General features: G+C 37.6%; 1 protein-coding gene across 3 annotated transcripts in view; it reads left to right on the forward strand.

Annotated features, from left to right (window-relative positions):
- The window catches only part of LOC105486007 (StAR related lipid transfer domain containing 13), a 553767-nt gene that overhangs the window by 215222 nt on the left and 318523 nt on the right, over positions 1-20022 (forward strand). The gene's annotated exons all lie outside the window — the stretch shown is intronic.

Genomic DNA, 20022 nt, shown 5'->3' on the forward strand with positions numbered 1-20022 from the left:
TTGTCAAATAATGCCTCTAAAGGCAATAGTGTGATGCTACCCTTATCTGCATTGTTGCCAGCATTATTTCCATTTTTATATACTCACTTTTCTATAATCTGTTGAGAACCAGTTTCAGTTCATTATTCAGACACCCAAGATCTCAGCTTCATTTGTGCTTAGGATGAGCATTGGATCTCTGGGATATAGTCATCTGCTGTTCTTCCAACTCTTGGGGAGATTTGCAAGGAGGCCTTTACACTGGGCCTTCTGGCAAGAATGACTGGCTAGAATTTTGTCAGGAAAATGTCTTTAGTGAGTGTGCCGGGCCTATCAGCTGTCCAACCAAACAACGAAGCAGAATTTGTTCTAGCCATTCTGAGAAATGCTTGTAGCATCAAATGTGTATAATTTTTGTCCATTACCACTTTTATATTTGGGACTTCACTATATATAACCCTGAACCACCTGGCAGCTAAGTGGGAAATAAGCACAGACCTCTTTTAAAATCATATGAATGTGTCCAAATAGTAAATTATGACATAAGTAGAATCTCTGTGCTTCGTCTCTCTTGTTGAAATTCCAACTTGAATTCAAGGAGTTGACACTGCATTTACATCAGCAAAGAATGTGCTTCACTCCAGAAATGACCAAAAAAGGGATTTACACTAATGAGCAGCTTTTAGACAAACAAAGTATTTCCCCTGAAGATTTGATAACTAGAATGATAGGTCTATTTTCTTCATTTCATAAGCACATTCAACTTATTATAGCAAAGGAATATTTTTTCACCATGTAAAAGCTACAATCAAGAAAGTAAGAAATAACCGTAGTTAACTTCTGGGTGGAAATGACAAGTACATTTCTAACAAATTAAATCTCTGTGAGGAAGTTCAGCCATGGAGGCTCTGAAGTGGTATCATAGTCCTAGATTGGACGTGGAGCTTACCTGTGGGTCTTCAGGTATCGTGCATGAGAGTTCAGTCTACTACAGCCTGAATATATAGCTGTTTAACCACTCTGTCGTTCAGTGTTTCATTTTGGCAGGGGAAAAAAATCGAACAGGCAAGCAGGCCAGAAAATCTAGAAGAGAGTCAAATCAATTTTCACATAAATATTTATGGAAAGCACTTGGGGAGAAGGAAATATTGGTGAAGGATATCTGAGAACAATTTTTCTGAACACGTAAATCAAAGGAGAATTATAGAAGCCTAATTCCAATTTCCCTGCAGATACAAAACAGTCCATAAGTCTGTGTTTTTTCATTACAGTCCCGCCTTTTTTAACTTCATCTTTCAAATTAAATTATTAATAATTTAAACTTTTGATGCTCATTCCTTCCTGCTGTTTGTAAATCGTAAAGTTAGCTGCCTTCGTTCCTAATTTGACTTTCCATCATTGCTTCTTAATTGGAGTGTCCAAGAGCTTTGCTCTATTTTAGCAGAAATAGAATATGGTAGTCAGACTGAAGCGGCCCTTCCATATATAAAGATGGAAGGTGGAATGTGACGTAGCAGGAGGATGTCACCCTGACCCACTATTGACCCTTGCGAGGTGATTCCTGGTGATTCTTTCTTGTGTTTTAAAACTGCCTGATTCACATTTTCCTCTGGTCTCAGTCACTGATCGGGGTAAATGTGAAACCCAAAGTAAAAGAGATTCCAGCAGAAAAGCACAGGCACAATAAGGTGGTTTAAAGGCCAGTCGTTATTGCTTTCACCACAGATCAAAAGAGAATGCCACTCTTTTCTAAGCAGTTTAAGCTGTCCACTGGGACGAAAAGATCTCAGCCTAGTGATGAAAGAAACATCTACTACAGCAACAGTGGAATATTTCCTCCCAGTTTATGCCTAGTATGCTGTGGTCTTTATTAGATAAAAATTCGCAATAGAAATGAATGTTATATATTGTAATATAGTTTGCTTAATGGAATGAAAAGTTAATTTATTTTTGAAGAGTAAATATATACATAAATATACACATACTATAAAATTAACCCAAGTAGTGGTGGTTGACTTAATTTGTTTTTTAATTGCTCTTCTCATTGTATGTGTTATCATTTCTTTAAATGTGTAAATAGGAGACTAAAGCCAAATTACAGTGTTGTTCACTGTCAAGAATATTTGAATCTCACATTGATGTATCATTCTATGTGTGCAACATACTGTTCATTTAAAGATTGTAAAAAAAATTTCTTTGGTTTAGAAAACAATTTTAAAACCTAAGGAAAATAAAATCACATCTGAAGAAATCACATTTTTTTTTCCTCTGAGTAATTTCATTAGGGCAATAGGGACAATTCTTCTTAGAACAGTTTCAAAAGAGGCTTCATGGACATAGCTATTCATCCTTCCTCCAAGAGCTATAATTACTTCTCGCCTTCTCAGCTTCATTGTGTTATGGCGTTTTGTTAGGCACATTATCAAGAATATGAAGGATCTGTCAAGAACAGAATTTCACAAGAGTTAGAAGTATAGAGTATGTAGGAAATCAAAAGTACTAGCCAAATCCAATTATTATGAAGAAAATCACATAATATATGGAGTGTACCTATTTTTCTGTTTCACTAGAATTTAATTGTAGTGACAAATATCTGAGCCCAACAGATTTTTGGTACCCTTTATCTATTCCAATATGAAATTATGACTTCAATTTAGTTAATTAAGTATCTGTTGAACATTACTATGTTCCTTGCACTGTGCAAGGCATTAGCAATACAAAGATAAAGTGAGATAAAATTATCCCTCCTTCAAGAAGCTTGACTAAATTAAATTCTCTCTCGAGATTTTTCCGGTGAAACCAGAGCCTTTAAAAAAGTAAATTTATAACTATTTCGTGAAATTTACAGTAATTTAGTAAGATTTTTAAATTGTGATTTCCTATGACTATACATACAGACAATTACCATTCTGTAGTAATACAACCACATGAGGCAAAAAGAAAGCATCAACGTGTGCCAGAAAGAACCTTAGTTTTATTTGATTTTAATTAGTGGGAATCTCTATCTTGATGCAAGTGCCACATAAAGCTTAGGAGCTTTATAAATCTAGTTAAAATACAATCTTTCCCTCCATATTTGAGATGTATCAGCTTATTCCCTTGAAAGTTATTCTGAGTACTTAGTTATAGCCCTTGCAAGCTGCCAACTTAAATACAGATAGGGAAAAGGAGAGTGTTTTCTATCTACCATTCCTACCTCTCACAGTGGAATCCATGGACTTCTCCTGGGCAAAGTGCCCCAAACATCTGCTGAAGAGCCTTGAGTAGCAGGGAAGTCAAGGAAGCTGCCCAACTAACAAATATGAAATTTATGTTTGGCCTTAAGATTTCAGGTGACTTTTGCATTGCTGTCCCCTAACTCAGCTTGGCTGTCTCCTTCTCTTAAAGCCTAAATGCCACCTGTTTTAAAAATCCTTCTCTGCTCACTCTAGCTAAAGAGGTTGACTCCTTCCCCAACTAGTTTCTATGGCTGCAATCTCCGTTTCTTCAGAGCACTTGTCAGAACTTATAGTTTCCTTCCTTCCTTCCTTCCTTCCTTCCTTCCTTCCTTCCTTCCTTCCTTCCTTCCTTCCTTCCTTCCTTCCTTCCTTCCTTCCTTCCTTCCTTCCTTCCTTCCTTCCTTCCTTCCCTCCCTCCCTCCTTCCTTCCTTCCTTCCTTTCTTCCTTTCTTCCCTCCCTTCCTTTCTTCCTTTACAATAGGCTAGAAGGTCCATGTCTTGTTCACTATTTTATCCCTTGCTTCCAATAGACTGCTGCCATACAACAGGTGCTGAAAAACATTTGCTGACTAAATGAACCCCTAAACAATAGATTTTATATAATAAAGTTAAGTGCCACCAAGAAAAGTATATGCAGCAGGAAGATCTCATGTTTATCTGGTGGCTTTGCGGCCCTCTTTGCACATTGCCGAATACCCCAGTTTAAAGAGAATTAAGTCCAAGATATTAGAGGAATACAGATCCATATTGACTGAGAGCTTTCATGAGCCAAGAAAGCATTATGAGACATTGACATTCTTTATGTATATTCATTAAATCAGTCCTCAAAACAACACTATATCATTGGAAGTATTGTCCTCACTTTATGTGTATAAAACAGTAAGGGTCAAAATTAAATTGCTCAATGATTGTCTTAAGTTGGAGCTTAAATCTGGTTCTGTTTGATTTCTTTTTCTTTTACTTTTTTTTTTTTTTTTTGAGACGGAGTCTTGCTCTATCATCCAGGCTGGAGTGCAGTGCCGTTATCTAGGTTCACTGCAACCTCCGCCTCCTGGGTTCAAGCAATTCCCCTACCTCAGCCTCCCAAGTAGCTGGGATTACAGGTGCACGCCACCATACCTGGATAATTTTTGAACTTTTAGTAGAGATGGGGTTTCGCCATGTTGGCCAGGCTGGTCTTGAACTCCTGACCTCAAGTGAACTCCTGGCCTCCTAAAGTGTTGGGATTGCAGGCGTGAACCACTGTGCCTGGCCTCTTATTTGATTTCTAAGACTGTGTACCTTTCACTAAACAAATACTCTCCAAAGAATATCATGGAGGGCTGACTATTGACTAAGTTGCTACTGCTTGTCCATCCACCAACTTCTACTACTGTGTGTACTGGATTCGTAAATTTATTGAGTGGGCACTGTGATTCATTACAAAGAATGCATAAAAGAAAAACAGTGCCTTCTCTGAAGGAACTCATCACAAATGGGGGAAGAGAATAAGGAAATACACAGAGGGGGCAAACACACAGCCATTTTCTATGATATTTCTCCTGTTACTCAGAGGGTCAGCATGACAGGGACACAGGCCATGTTTTTAAAATCAAGGAAACATTATTTTTATGATTATAGTTAATGAACCCTCCTTTGAATGTTCCTTGTAAATATTCAGTGTTTACAAGAGAATAACCTCTGAAAAACAAAACTAAAGAATACAAGAGGTGTGATCTCTGTTTTAGCAGAGACATAATATGGTAATCATACTGAAGCAGCCCCTCCATATACGCAGATAGAAAGCAGAACGTTACGTAACAGGAGGATGTGGCCCTGGCCCACTGTTGACTCTTGCGAGGTGATTCGTGGTGATTCTTTCTTGTGTTTTAAAACTGCCTGATTCACATTTTCGTCTGGAACCCTATGTAATGAGATTGTTGCTGCTGTTGCTTCTAGAGAGTATTTGAAGGAAGCTAGACTTGAACAAATTCTAACTAAAGACAAAGCAGTTCCTGGTTTCTCCTTTTTGAGGTCTTCCGGGGGATAGGAGCAGTTCTTCTAGAGGATGGGGGACCTTGAAAAAATGAGATTATGACCAGAAAGCAGAAAAGCAGAAAGTAATTACAATACTTCGTAGGAACTTTGTTGGCAACAGAGAAAGAATATTATCTTGTTAAAAGAATCCTTCCTTAGTATCATCAATAATTTCTTCAATCAGAAGCACGGAAGTATCAATGTATTTTGTTGTTCAAAGCCATTTGTTGTAAATACTAGACTTTTGCTGAAAAATATCCTTTTAATCTTCTCATTTGTTCCATGATTTGAAAGGAAAACAATAAAAATTGTCTATTCAATAGCATGGTTTTATCTTACTGTTTGAGGTTTAAAAAAATGGGTCTCTCTACTTTTATTTATGGCATATTGTTTTATTAAGTAATATAAATGTAATCGTGAAAATAAAGCATTATTTCATTTTTTAGATTCTATAGTATGCCCACATCTTCTAAATCATTTTGAGATTAGTTAATGTTTATTTTTATTGTTCTTGAAACAGCAATCTCTGTAAAAAGTGCATTAAAGAAAATACAAACATTAAAAAGCAGCCATAATTTTTGCTTCTGAAAATGCCTTTTATACGTATGTTATGTGCAAACATATAATCTTGAAAGTACTATTCATACCCCATTATCTTCATTGTGATTTTCATATAAATAAATATAGTACCATAGAAAATTTTAAATCACCTATCATACTGACTGCAGTATTGCTACAGATAACTTTGAAATACATTAATCTCTGGCAACTAATTCAGTCTTTGGAAATACTGGTAGATTTAAACGACTTCTTATAGGCTTAGGTTGTTTTGTGAAGCTGCCCCTTCCCCCAGGCAACCGTGCAATTGTCCTGTTGAGAATGTGGACCCTTTTGTGAGGCACTGGTCTAACCTAAAGAGCTGAACAGATGTTAAAAAAAATCACTCCACATAATTTTTCTAGAAATTAATTATTGAATACTATTCAGTTAAACCCTATTAATTTGTATTTCTAACTTTTCCTAACATCTTTTATCTAAGAAGAAAAGAAAGATTCCAAAATTATATTAGAATATAGACACCATCAGCAACAACTCGTGAGTGACTGTGGGTCCTCTTTTCTCCTCTCTCTCCCGGCATCAGAACCTTCTAACCAGAGCCATCCATACTGCAGACAAGGCACTACCTCTCCTCCTTTACTTCCCAATACCTTAACCACCCCTATTTTTCCTTGAGCGTATCCTGCTCTTTTATACCTTAGAGACTTGAAGACAAGGTGTTCCTAGACTTCTCTACCTGGTTTACTCTGATTCAGGTTCACGGGGCCGGATCAGACGCCAAGTCCTCTGCTGAACTTTCCCTTGATCCCTAAGCAGAGTGCCAGTCACAGGATACTTTGTGACAGTTCCGTCATTGCCCCTGTAACATTCTGTAATTTCGATTGTAAGCCCCATGGGGGAAGGTACAACAGCTTATGTTCTCAGTATCCCTGGCCCACCACCTCTTAGACCTTTGATATATTTTTTTGAATGAATGAAATAATTATTTATATTTATGACAACGCTGTGAGGTAAGCAATATAACCATTATCTTCATTTTACAGAAACTGAGGTTAATAGATTTTAAATGGTGTGTCAAATTTTGCACATCTATTAACTGGTAGGCAAAAACTAAGACCAAAACTTTAATAAAATACATTTTCTAGCACTCTAGTATTGGGTATTGATATTGATTAAATATTTCCCATGATTTAATTTTAATCATAGTTATTTTCAAAGACATATATTCCACAACAATGCCATCTAATAGAAATATAATGTGAGCTACGAATGTGAGCCAAATATGTAATTTAAAATTATCCATATGTTTCATTAATAAAGGTGAAAATAATTTTAATAACATTTTATTTAGCCCAGTATCCCTAAAATATCTTTTTAACATGTAATTGAAATAAAAATTATTGAGATTTTGTATTCTTTTTTATAATAATTATTAAAAATCTGGCATGTATTTTACACTTACAGCACATCTTAATTCAGACTAGCCACATTTTTTATTAAACAATGTTTTATTGATGCATAATAGATAATACACAGTTCCGTGTTATATACATGTGATAATTTAATGCATTAGTATAATTTGTAAAGAACAAATAGAATAATTGGAATATCCATGACCTTAATTATTTGCCTTGTCTCTATGCTAGAAATATCCAAATTATTCTCTTCTAGCTATTTTGAAATATAGAATAGTTTATTGTAAACTATAGCCACCCTACTAATCTAGAATAGTAGGTCTTATTTATTTCTTCTATCTAACCCTGTATTTGTACCCATTAATCAACTTCTTTTCTTTTCTTTTTTTTTTTTTTTTGATGGATTCTTGTTCTGTCACCAGGCTGGAGTGCAGTGGCATGATCTCAGCTCATTGCAACCTCCGCCTCCTGGGTTCAAGCGATTCTCCTGCCTCAGCCTCCCGAGGAGCTGGGACTACAGGTGCATGCCACCACGCCCGGTTAATTTTTGTATTTTTAGTAGAGACGGGGTTTCAACATGTTGGCCAGGATGGTCTTGATCTCTTGACCTCGTGATTTGCCCACCTCAGCCTCCCAAAGTGCTGGGATTACAGGCGTGAGCCACTGCACCCAGCTAATCAACTTCTTTTCATCTCCACCTCCCTTCTATCCTTCGTGGCCTCTGATAATCACCAGTCTATTCTCTGTCTTCATGAAATCCACTTTTTTAGCTCCCACATGAGTGAGAACATTCAATATTTGTCTTTCTGTGCTTGGGTTTTTTCACTTAAACTAATAGTTTCATTAATAAAACTTAAACTAATAGTTTAAGTGACCTCCAGTTCCACCTATGTTACTGCAAATGACAGGATTTTTTTTTATGACTAAATTATATTCCATTGTGTATATGTGCCACATTTCTTTATCCATTTATCCATTGAAGGGCACTTAGGTTGATTCCATATTTTGGCTATGTGAATAGTGCTGTAATAAACATGGGAGTGCAGATATCTTGTCAACATATTGATTTCCATTCTTTTGGATATACATCCAGTGGTGGAATTGATGGATCATATGGTAGCTCTATTTTTAGGTTTTTGAGGAACCTCCATGCTGTTCCCCATAGTGTACTAACTTACATTTCCAACCTTATACACAAATTCTACTTTCTCCACATCCTTGCCAGCATCTGTTATTGTTGCCTGTCTTTTAAAAACGTATTTTAATTTTTCAGGGTATATAGTATGTGTATATATTTATGAGGTACATGAGATATTTTGATACAGGCATGCAATGTGAAATAAGCACATCATGGAGAATGGGGTGTCCATCCCCTCAAGAATTTATCCTTTGAGTTACAAACAATCAAATTACTTTTCATTTTAAAATGTACAATTAAGTTAGTATTGACTACAAATATACAGTTAAGTTATTATGGCACACCCTGTGGCGCTATCAAATAGTAGCGCTCATTCATTCTTCCTATTTTTTTGTATCCATTTATCATCCTCATTTCCTCCCCTGCCAGCACCCTGCTACCCTTGCCAGCCTCTGGTAACCATCCTTCTACTGCCTATGTCCACGAGTTCAATTGTTTTGAGTTTTAGATCCCACAAATAAGTGAGAACATGGAATGTTTGTCTTTGTGTACCTGGCTTATTTCACTTAACATAATGATCTCCCGTTCCATCCATGTTGCTGCAAATGGCAAGATCTCATTATTTTTTATGACTAAATAGTTCTCCATTGTGTGTATGTACCACATTTTCTTTCTTTTTTTTTTTTTCGAGACAGAGTCTTGCTCTGTCACCCAGGCTGGAGTGCAGTGGCACAATGTCGGCTCACTGCCACCATGGCCGGCTAATTTTTTGTATTTTTAGTAGAGACAGGGTTTCACAGTGTTAGCCAGGATGGTCTTGATCTCCTGACCTCGTGATCTGCCCGCCTCGGCCTCCCAAAGTGCTGGAAGTATAGGCGTGAGCCACCGCGCCCAGCCCTGTACCACATTTTCTTTATCTATCCATCTGTAGATGGACACTTAGGTTGCTTCCAAATTTTAGCTATTGTAAACAGTGCTGTGACAAACACAGGAGTGTGTATATCTCTTTGATACACTGATTTCCTTTCTTTTGGGTTTATATCCAGCAGTGGGATTGCTGGATCACCTGGTAGCTCAATTTTTAGTTTTTTGAGAAACTTCCAAACTGTTTTCCATAGCTGTTGTACTAGTTTACATTCCCATCAACAGTGCACAAGGGTTCTCTTTGCTCCACATTCACGCCAGCATTTGTTATTGCCTGTCTTTTGGATATAAGCCATTTTAACTCGGGTCAGATGATACCTCTTTGTAGTTTTGATTTGCATTTCTCTGATGAGCAATGAGGTTGAGCACCTTTTCATATACCTGCTTGCCGTTTGCATGTCTCCTTTTGCGAAATGTCTATTCAAATCTTTTGCCCGTTTTTTGATCAGATTATTCGATTTTTTCCTATAGAGTTGTTTGGGCTCCTAATAAGCTTCTAATAATTATCTATTCTGGTTATTAATCCCTTATCAGAGGGATAGTTTGCAAATATTTTCTCCCATTCTGTAGGTTGTCTCTTCACTTTGTTAAGTGTATCCTTTGCTGTGCAGAAGCTTTTTAACTGATGTGTTGCCTGTTTTTTTGATAAAAAAAATTGTAATTGGGATGAGATGATCTCTTCTTGTGTTTTTCATTTTCACCTCTCTAATGGTTAGCGATGTTAAGCATTTTTTCATATGTCTGTTGCCCATTTGTATGTCTTCTTTTGAGAAATATCTGTTCACGTCTTTTGTCCATTTTTTAATTGGGGTTTTCATTGTTGTTGAGTTTTTTGAGTTCCTTTTTATTTTTAATATTAACATCTTATCAGATGCATAGTTTGCCAATGTATTCTCTAATTCTGTGTGTTGTCTTTTTGCTCTGCGGTTTCCTTTACCGTGCACAAACTTTTTAGTTTGGTGTAATCTAATTTCTATATTTGTTTTGTTGCCCACACTTTTGAGGTTTTATCAAAAAAATCCTTGCATAGACCAATGACATGAAGATTTTCCCTATGTTTTCATTTAGCGGTTTTGTTGTTCTGGGGTCTTACATGTAAGTCTTTAATCCATATTAAGTCATTTTGTGTATATAATGATAGATAACAGTCTAGTTTTATTCTTCCGCATGTGTATATCCGGTTTTCCGAGAACCATTCACTGAAGAGGCTCTCTTTCCCCATTGTATGTTCCTAGTGCCTTTGTCAAAGCAGAGCTGGCTATAAATGTATGGATTTATGTCTGAGTTCTCTATTCTGTTCCATTGGTCTATGTGTCTATTTTTATGTTATAGACTAGCCACATTTCTAATGCTCAATACCTATGTATAACTACTGGCTACCATTTTGAACAACACAAGTTGTTGTTTGATTTGACCCTTGTGAAAAACAGTATTGGGTGAATTAATTTCAAGTGGAAAACAAGGGAATATCTTTGTGGCATGGCTTATGAAAACTGGCGTGCCACCAGTGTGGGTTATGTTATCTTTCCCTCCTTAAATCCTCTTGACTTAAAATATTTGCAGGGATTATTGGTTTCCTTAATGGATTTATTGAAAGCACTCCTACCATCCTCTGTAATCCATAATATTATTTTTATGTTTTTTAGTTGTTAATACAAAACTGATTAACACTCTTTTTGGAGGCAGAAAATATGGGCATTAGGGATAGAGAGGCCTGAGTTTGAGTCTAGGTCCCTGTTACTTAATTAGCCTTGTGATTAAGAGCAAGGCACCTGTCTGTGTAAGTCTCATTTTCCTCATCTATTAATATGGATAACAACATACCGATTGGGCATAATAATTATTAGTGTTAAATGAGATAATAATAAGCAGAAACTTTTAATTTTGATGCCTGCACATGATCAATACATAATAGCTATTACTTGCATTGTTATTATTGATGATAATTAGTTCTATACAGAGCTCTCATAACCACCTCTACCTAAATGTTATATTTACTGAGTACCCAAATCATTCATGATAAAGCATTTTAATGGTGAATACAAGTTCATAAACTGAGAATAGAAGGAGAAGCCAAGGTGTTCTAACTTTATCTAAAATGTCAAAACTCACTCTTTATATGTAATCTTGAGTAAGACACATTCCATTGTCTCAGATAGAAAATGTGAAGAATGTTTTGTCATAATAATAGGAGTACTATGACCCCTTAATACAACACATATTTCATGAAGAGTTTTAAAACAAATGAGTACACTCAATTTAGTCTTCTGAAAGGAAATTGACAGATAGCAAATATAAATATTTTCAAAAACCAATATGATGCCTCAAGTGTAATAAAAGAAAAATAATTTATAATTAAATGATAACGTATTGAGTCTATAATGCTCAGCTTGACCACATTAGAAGATATAATGAAATAGCCCAGTGCTTATAATGAGTAGTTTTGGATTAAAAAAAAGTGAGAATATGAGAAGTGATTTGGCAGAAGAGTTATAGGTAAGTGAAAGAGTGGAGATAAGGGTGGAATTAGAATGAAACCAGGGTTGAGATGAGTAATAACAGGCAGACTTGTAAGTGTGTGATAGAAGGCAGAAGAACATAACCTTAATTAAAGTCAAGATTAGATGCTAAGACAAGTTGTCACTGTCAACGTGGAGAAAATGAGAAAGTCTGATATTCTTGCAAATGAGCGGGGCTTTATTTATGTATGATGTCAATAATTAATTTCATGTTATAAAATAGGACAGGGTAGAAACAAAGCATCACCAAAAATATATATGCATTCTTGAAATTCCACATGTCAGTGCATACAGTTAGTCTCATATGTAAAGACATTAGAGATCATTTTCTTCCACAGGCCACAGAAAAATAAGGATGGATTAGGAAAAGGAAGCTTTACTACAAGAAGCTGTAGAGAAATTGTACAGTTTATGGAAGTAGTATTGAAAAGCCTAGATAACCCAAAAATAAATAAATGGTTTAAACATAGACTATCAGAGTCAACTTTCTAAAATAATGGCTAAATGAGAATATATATATATATATTTGGACACAATAAAAACAACAATTACAGTAATTACAAATGCAGGTTACTTCTGATGTCTTAAACTGGTGGTCCCAATACCATGAATGACATCATCCTTGGTGACACGTCCTGTGATGGTGAACAGCTCTTCACAAAGTTATGAGCAAACTTCACAGTTTTTCCACCATTTCCATGGTACTGTCATTGCTGGAAAATTGAGTATATATTAAAACCATGTAAAAGCTGCTTTCTGTCTGTATGTAAAATAGAATAAGGGTCTAGTCTCAGAGAAGCTCAGATAATAACTAATGTGGCAGTAGATCTGGCAATCATGTAGAACGCAGGGCAAGTCTTCACTATCCAGTCCTGGTTTTCAGGATTGTCAGCATATGACAACTGGCCACTAAGTTCTAGTGGAAGATACCAATCATTACAATAAACAAAAATATACCTCCTCATTTTTTCCCAAATGCACGCATTCTAGAAGGCATAGCATCTCCCTTGAAAATCATTGGCTTAGAGAGAAAGAGCACCCTGGCCCTTCAAGGCACCAATGTAGCAGCATGACTTAAGATTGTGGTCCCTCCTGGGATTGGGCTGAGCACACATTTGCTACCTGTTCCTTCAACTATGTGGTGCCTACCTCGGCATGCCAGGTCTGACAGTTCCTAGGCACTTCAAATGCTTGCTGGACACTACGCTTGTTGGTGGCTTTGAAAGAAACTCTTTCCAAATAGGAGGCAGAGGCAAAGCATTCCTGATGCCTCCTCAACTTGTGAAAGAAGGCACCATGAAATAAATGCATATACACCATTTGAATGGCTTCCCTTTTCACTAAGTTCTTGTGTAGAGTGAGACTACAATTTTTGTTCATCCTCTCAGAGTTTCAATTAGATTTAAAGTCTTCTGGTATCTATTCTTAGCACCAACATTCACATCAAAATCAGTCCGTCATTCAGTAACAATCAGCAGCTCAAATTAACAAACTTTCAGACACTGAAAGTTTTAATTCACTTTTTAAAGTCATCTGTTAACTGTGGAAGCAAACCACTTTCTCTGCTGGAAAATTTACCAAAGGCCAGCTTGACAGACTATGTCTATTTTGAGTAACATTGCAAGTTTTCTTAAAAGTAGAGTTGAGCTGCCTAATAAGGTACACGATGAATTGGACTTCTACGTGTAAAAATACAGGCCTACCACTACTCTATGTCCTTTTTTTGATGAGCAATTCCATGGCTCCTCATTACCCACAGGATGAAATCCAGAAAATTTGTCTGGCCATTAAAGATTCTAAAAAATCTAATTGCCACTCACAGCCCCCGGATGCTGCCAGAGGAACCTTACCTTGCTTCCTCCACCAGCTGCCTGAGCTTCCCTTCTCACAGGTGTTGCTTAGGCCAGACACAGGAGACCCCAGGCTTGCAATTGAACCCCTACTTGGTCACTTTAAGTGATCTCACTTTCAGGATTCGTTTCTTCATAACTACAAAGCTGAGGGCAATAATGTGCGCAGAATGCTTAGCACAGATCCTGGTGCACAATAGTTGTTTTAAAAGTACTAGTTCGTTTCTCCTGCCTTTTAAGGTCTTCATCTCACAATCCTGAAAAGCACTGTCTCTGAGACCAGCCCAAATTCCACTTCTGTAAAAATTTCCCTGAAGATTTCAGCTGGAAGCAATCATTCATTTATTAGATGGAGATACTGGTGAGAGAGGTTAAGTAGCTCAGAATTTCATAAGGGGTAATGAAAGAGCACAATTTCAACTTAGGTAGTCTGGCTCTGAGTCTGGGGTTTTTGTTTTTTGTTTTGTTGTTTTTTTTGGTATAACAGATTTTTTTTGTTGTTAAAAATTTTTATTTATTTATTTTTATTATTATACTTTAAGTTCTAGCATACACGTGCACAACGTACAGGTTTGTTACATAGGTATACATGTGCCATATTGGTATGCTACACCCATCAACTCCTCATTTACATTAGGTATTTCTCCTAATGGATACTCCCCCAGGTCCCCACCCCTCCGACAGGCCCCAGTACCAGTGTGTGATGTTCCCCACCCTGTGTCCAAGTGTTCTCATTGTTCAGTTCCCACCTATGAGTGAGAACATGCGGTGTTTGGTTTTCTGTCCTTCCGATAGTTTGCTAAGAATGATGGTCTCCAGCTGCATCCATGTCCCTACAAAGGACATGAACTCATCCTTTTTTATGGCTGCGTAGTATTCCGTGGTATATATGTGCCACATTTTCTTAATCCAGTCTATCATTGATGGACATCTGGGTTGGTTTCAAGTCTTTGCTATTATGAATAGTGCCACAATAAACGTACGTGTGCATGTGTCTTTATAGCAGCATGATTTATAATCCTTTGGGTATATACCCAGTAATGGGATGGCTGGGTCAAATGGTATTTCTAGTTCTAGATCCTTGAGGAATCGCCACACTGTCTTCCACGATGTTGAACTAATTTACATTCCCACTAACAGTGTAAAAGCGTTCCTATTTCTCCACATCCTCTCCAGCATCTGTTTTGTCCTGACTTTTTAATGATTGCCATTCTAACTGGTGTGAGATGGTGTCTCATTGTGGTTTTGATTTGCATTTCTCTGATGACCAGTGATGATGAGCATTTTTTCATGTGTTTGTTGGCTGCATAAATGTCTTCTTTTGAGAAGTGTCTTTTCATATCCTTTGCCCACTTTTTGATGGGGTTGTTTTTTTTTCTTGTAATTTGTTTAAGTTCTTTGTAGATTCTGGATATTAGCCCTTTCTCAGATGGATACATTGCAAGCATTTTCTCCCATTTTGTAGGTTGCCTGTTCACTCTGATGGTAGTTTTTCGTTTGTTTGTTTGTTTTTGTTTTTGTTGTTATTGTTGTTGTTTGCTGTGCAGAAGCTCTTTAGTTTAATTAGATCCCATTTGTCTATTTTTGGTTTTGTTGCCATTGCTTTTGGTGTTTTAGTCATGAAGTGTTTGCTCATGCCTATGTCCTGAATGGTATTGCCTAGGTTTTCTTCTAGGGTTTTTTATGTTTTTAGGTCTAACATTTAAGTCTTCAATCCATATTGAATTAATTTTTGTATAAGATGTAAGGAAGGGATCCAGTTTCAGCTTTCTACATATGGCTAGCCAGTTTTCCCAACATCATTTATTAAATAGGGAATCCTTTCCCCATTTCTAGTTTTTGTCAGGTTTGTCAAAGATCAGATTGTTGTAGATGTGTGGTGTTATTTCTGAGACCTCTGTTCTGTTCCATTAGTCTATATCTCTGTTTGGGTACCAGTACCATGCTGTTTTGGTTACTGTAGCCTTGTAGTATCGTTTGAAGTCAGGTGGCATGATGCCTCCAGCTTTGTTCTTTTTGCTTAGGATTGTCTTGGCAATATGGGCTCTTTTTTGGTTCCATATGAACTTTAAAGTAGTTGTTTCCAATTCTGTGAAGAAAGTCATTGGTAGTTTGACGGGGATGGCATTGAATCTATAAGTTACCTTGGGCAGTATGGCCATTTTCATGATATTGAGTCTTCCTATCCATGAGCATGGAATGTTCTTCCATTTGCTCACTCTTTTATTTCAGTGAGCAGTGGTTTGTAGTTCTCCTTGAAAAGATCCTTCACATCCCTTGTAAATTGGATTCCTAGGTATTTTATTCTCTTTGTAGTAATTGTGAATGGGAGTACACTCATGATTTGGCTCTCTGTTTGTCTGTTGTTGGTGTATAGGAATGCTTGTGATTTTTGCACATTGATTTTGTATCCTGAGACTTTGCTGAAGTTGCTTATCAGCTTAAGGAGGTTTGGGGCTAAGACGATGGGGTTTTCTAATTATACAATCATGTCATCAGCAAACAGGGACAGTCTGACTTCTACTTTTTCTAATTGAATACCCTCTATTTCCTTCTCTTGCCTGATTACCCTGGCCAGAACTTCCAACACTATGTTGAGTATGAGTGGTGAGACAGGACATCCTTGTCTCGTGCCAGCTTTCAAAGGGAATGCTTCCAGTTTTTGCCCATTCAGTATGATAGCAGCTGTGAGTTTGTCATAAATAGTTCTTATTATTTTCAGATACGTTCCATCAATACCTAGTTTATTGAGAGTTTTAGCATGAAGGGATGTTGAATTTTGTCGAAGGCCTTTTCTGCATCTATTGAGATAATCATGTGTTTTTTGTGGTTGGATCTGTTTATGTGATGGATTACATTTATTGATTTGTGTATGTTGAACCAGCCTTGCATCCCAGAGATGAAGCCCACTTGATCGTGGTGGATAAGCTTTTTGATGTGCTGCTGAATTCGGTTTTCCAGTATTTTACTGAGTATTTTTGCATCGATGTTCATCAGGGATATTGGTCTAAAATTCTTTTTTTGTTGTGTCTCTGCTAGGGTTTCGTATCAGGATGATGCTGGCCTCATAAAGTGAGTTAGGGAGGATTCCCTCTTTTTCTATTGATTGAAATAGTTTCAGAAGGAATGGTACCAGCTCCTCTTTGTACCTCTGGTAGAATTCGGCTGAGAATCCATCTGGTCCTGGACTTTTTTTGGCTGGTAAGCTATTAATTATTGCCTCAATTTCAGAACCTGTTATTGGTCTATTCAAGGATTCAACTTCTTCCTGGTTTAGTCTTGGTAGGGTGTATGTGTCCAGGAATTTATCCATTTCTTCTCAATTTTCTGGTTTATTTGCATAGAGGTGTTTATAGTAATATCTGATGGTAGTTTGTATTTCTGTGGGATCAGTGGTGATATCCCTTTATCATTTTTTATTGCATCTATTTGATTCTTCTCTCTTTTCTTCTTTATTAGTCTTGCTAGCAATCTATCATTTTGTTGATCTTTTCAAAAATTGATCTCCTGGATTCATTGATTTTTTGAAAGGTTTTTTGTGTCTCTATTTCCTTCAGTTCTGCTCTGATCTTAGTTATTTCTTGCCATCTTCTAGCTTTTGAATGTGTTTGCTCTTGCTTCTCTAGTTCTTTTAATTGTGGTGTTAGGGTGTCAATTTTAGATCTTTCCTGCTTTCTCTTGTGGGCATTTAGTGCTATAAATTTCCCTTTACACACTGCTTTAAATGTGTCCCAGAGATTCTGGTATGTTGTGTCTTTGTTCTCATTGGTCTCAAAGAACATCTTTATTTCTGCCTTCATTTCGTTATGTACTCAGTAGTCATTCAGGAGCAGGTTGTTCAGTTTACATGTAGTTGTGTGGTTTTCAGTGAGTTTCTTAATCCTGACTTCTAATTTGATTGCACTGTGGTCTGAGAGACAGTTTGTTGTGATTTCTGTTCTTTTACATTTGCTGAGGAGTGCTTTACTTTCAACTATGTGGTCAATTTTGGAATAAGTGCAATGTGATGCGAGAAGAATGTATATTCTGTTGATTTGGGATGGTGAGTACTGTCGATGTCTATTAGGTCCATTTGGTGCAGAGCTGAGTTCAAGTCCTGGATATCTTTGTTAACCTTCTGTCTTGTTGATCTGTCTGATATTGACAGTGGGGTGTTAAAGTCTCCCGTTGTTATTGCGTGGGAGTCTAAGTCTCTTTGTAGGTCTCTAAGGACTTGCTTTATAAACCTGGGTGCTCCTGTATTGGGTGGATATATATTTAGGATAGTTAGCTCTTTTTTAATTGATCCCTTTACCATTATGTAATGGCCATCTTTGTCTCTTTTGATCTTTGTTGGTTTAAAGTCTGCTTTATCAGAGACTAGGATTGCGCCCCCTGCTTTTTTTTTGCTTCCATTTGCTTGTTAGCTCTTCCTCCATCCCTTCATTTTGAGCCTATGTGTGTCTCTGCACATGAGATGGGTCTCCTGAATACAGCACACTGATGGGTCTTGACTCTTTATCCAATTTGCCAGTCTGTGTCTTTTAACTGGGGCATTTAACCCATTTACATTTAAGGTTAATATTGTTATGTGTGAATTTGATCCTGTCATTATGATGTTAGCCAGTTATTTTGCCTGTTAATTGATGCAGTCTCTTCATAGCAGCAATGGTCTTTACCATTCGGCATGTTTTTGCAGTGGCTGGTACTCTTTGTTCCTTTCCAAATTTAGTGCTTCCTTCAGGAGCTCTTGTAAGGCAGGCCTGGTGGTGACAAAATCTCTAACATTTGCTTGTCTGTAAAGGATTTTATTTCTCCTTCACTTATGAAGCTTAGTTTGGCTGGATATGAAATTCTGGGTTGAAAATTCTTTTCTTTAAGAACGTTGAATGTTGGTCCCCAATTTCTTCTGGCTTGTAGGGCTTCTGCTGCGAGATCCGCTGTTAGTCTGATGGGCTTCCCTTTGTGGGTAACCCGACCTTTTTCTTTGGCTGCTCTTAACACTTTTTCCTTCATTTCCACCTTGGGGAATCTGACAATTATGTGTCTTTGGGTTGCTCTTCTCGAGGAGTATCTTTGTGGTGGTCTCTGTATTTCCTGAATTTGAATGTTGGCCTGCCTTGCTAGGTTGGGGAAGTTCTCCTGGATAATATCCTGAAGAGTGTTTTCCAACCTGGATCCATTCTCCCCATCACTTCAGGTACACCAATCAAATGCAGATTTGGTCTTTTCATATAGTCCCATATTTCTTGGAGGCTTTGTTCGTTTCTTTTAACTCTTTTTTCTTTAAACTTGTCTTCTTGCTTTATTTCATTAATTTGATCTTCAATCACTGATATCCTTTCTTCCACTTGATCAAATTGGCTATTGAAGCTTGTGCATGCATCACGAAGTTCTTGTGCCATGGTTTTCAGCTCCATCAGATCACTTGAGGTCTTCTCTACACTGTTTATTCTAATTACCCATTTGTCTAACCTTTTTTCAAGGTTTTTAACTCCCTTGCAATGGGTTAGAACATTTTTCTTTAGCTCGGAGAAGTTTGTTATTACCAACTTTCTGAAGCCTACTTCTGTCAACTCGTCAAAGTCATTCTCCATCCAGCTTTGTTCCATTGCTGGCGAGGAGTTGCATTCCTTTGAAGGAGAAGAGGCTCTCTGGATTTTAGAATTTTTAGCTTTTCTGCTCTGGTTTCTCCCCATCTTTGTGGTTTTATCTACTTTTGGTCTTTGATGTTGGTGATCTACAGATGAGGTTTTGGTATGGATGTCCTTTTGGTTGATGTTGATGCTATTCCTTTCTGTTTGTTAGTTTTCCTTTTAACAATCAAGTCCCTCAGCAGCAGGTATGTTGGAGTTTGCTGGAGGTTCACTCCAGACCCTGTTTGCCTAGGTATCATCAGTGGAGGCTGCAGAACAGCAAATATTGCAGAGCAGCAAATATTGCAGAGCAGCAAATATTGCTGCCTAATCCTTCCCCTGGAAGCTTCATTCCAGAGGGGCATCCACCTGTATGAAGTATCTGTTGGCCCCTACTGGGAGGTGTCTCCCAGTTAGGCTACATGGGGGTCAGGGATCCACTTGAGGAGGCAGTCTGTCCTTCCTCAGAGCTCAAACACTATGCTGGGAGAACCACTGCTCTCTTCAGAGCTGTCAGACAGAGAGGTTTAAGTCTGCAGAATTTTCTGCTGCCTTTTGTTCAGCTATGCACTGCCCACAGAGGTGAAGTCTATAGAGGCAGTAGGCCTTGCTGAGCTGCAGTGGGCTCTGCCCAGTTCGAGCTTCCCAGCTGCTTTGTTTACCTACTCAAGCCTCAGCAATGGCAGATGCCCCTCCCCACCCCCAGCTGCAGCCTCACAGGTCAATCTCAGACTGCTGCGCTAGCAATGAGCAAGGCTCCGTGGGCATGGGACCAGCCGAGCCAGGCATG

Source organism: Macaca nemestrina, chromosome 16 (assembly GCF_043159975.1).
Source record: "Macaca nemestrina isolate mMacNem1 chromosome 16, mMacNem.hap1, whole genome shotgun sequence".
NCBI lineage: Eukaryota > Metazoa > Chordata > Mammalia > Primates > Cercopithecidae > Macaca > Macaca nemestrina.